Raw genomic sequence first — 1,690 nt, forward strand, 5'->3', positions numbered from 1 at the left:
GCCCTCCTCTAAAGGTTAATGGCGGCAATTGTCGACCGACAGAAATGAGGTCTAGTCGATACTTTTGAGGTGTCATGCACCTCCTGAGCTGCCGCTGACACCACCATAGATCGTCTGTGACAAGGCGAGCGACACTTCGTTTTCGATACATATGTTAAACACACATATGAACCGTGGGGCCTGCACACTCTGCCTCTGAAATGAAAGTAGCCTCTAGGCAACTGATCCCTGTGATTACTGTGTTATAGTGCTGAGCTGGATCTTCATTTCCTGAATTTAAAGAGGGAAGACTGTGGAAAGTGGATGTGGGGGGGGGGGGGGGGGTCATGGGTCATGAAGATAAATACTCACCCCAGGGTCTCTCTGCTTTGTGTTGTTTTCGCTGAGGAGCCATCATAAGCCACCCATGTCCTTGGGGCATCATCTAGGTTTCATTTCTCCTTTTTTCCAGTGTTTTTCTTTTTCACTGTTTGTTTTGATGCCACAGAGGACTTCCAGCAATCCCCATTACATATCCGGAGCTGGTGTATCACAGCTGTTCAGTTCGCAGCAATCTCCCTCAATCGCCCTTACTTGATTTATTACTTCCTGGTGTCCTTGAGAGAGCTGTAGTTTTGGTATGCGGTCTGTCCGCAACCAAGCTCTACTCAAGCACCACAAGCATTCGTGCCTGGGAGCGCTGACCGCAAGGGCTACTTTTGGGGTCTTAAATAGTTCTGAGTCGAGGAAGCAGAATAAATGAGTTTCTGGATGGAAAACATAACCACATCTCAATGGTTGATTGTTCCAGGGCAGGTTGGAGATTCATGAGAACCACTCTGGTCATCACAGGGTTATTGTTGTGTGAATGACCCTCCTGATCACTGCTATTTGTCAAACATCATCCTAGCCCCCTAAGGGCGATTGTGTTCTAATGACAGCACGATCCGATCTGCTGTTTCTCGCTATTGTTCCGCCATTTTGCTTTTGGACTGGCATTGTTATGACAGGACATAAACTCTCACTATCAAAAGCCTGGGCCACCCTGACGATGATTAATATATCTCGACAGAGGGGCTACCAGACTCTTTTGTGGTGCAATTGGGCCCCTCCTTTCCCTGACTTCCTCTCCGCAGTGAAGCTGGGTCTGGTCAAGGTCAAGACCGGAGAAACTCCCTCCATCTCTCCCTTGTCTCCCTCCTCTTCCTGGGCCAACAGACTCCCTGTCTGGCTTTCCCACATTAGCACATGGAGGGTTCACAGCTCATTCTTCTGGGTCTAGGCTAAAGCCAGGGCTCTAATAGTATTGTTCTGTTTATCAGATGGGTCACAAGCAAGTGAGTAAATAGCATTGTACGCTGGAACACATGAGCCAGAGGAGACAAAAAGGGGCAGGAGCCTATCTCCTATTTCGGTAGCGTGAGGCAACTTGATGTACGAGCTCACCCTCTGGACACGACACGAGGTCAGTGACTCACAAGGCTCACATATCGCTCTGTATCCTCCTCTTCCCTCAAACCATAACACCTACACAGTAGCGGAGGACGCGCAGAGGCAGGGACCGAGGACTGTTTAGAAACGGCAGAGCATTGCCGAGCGTTTCTGCCCGCCCTGGTTGCTCACCACCACAGAAGCCTGTGTGTAGTCATGTTCCTCTCAATCCATGGTGAGCTATGCGACCGATGGGGTCAGGAGATTGACTACTGAGACC

This window comes from Argentina silus (assembly GCF_951799395.1).
Source record: "Argentina silus genome assembly, chromosome: 15".
Taxonomy (NCBI): domain Eukaryota; kingdom Metazoa; phylum Chordata; class Actinopteri; order Argentiniformes; family Argentinidae; genus Argentina; species Argentina silus.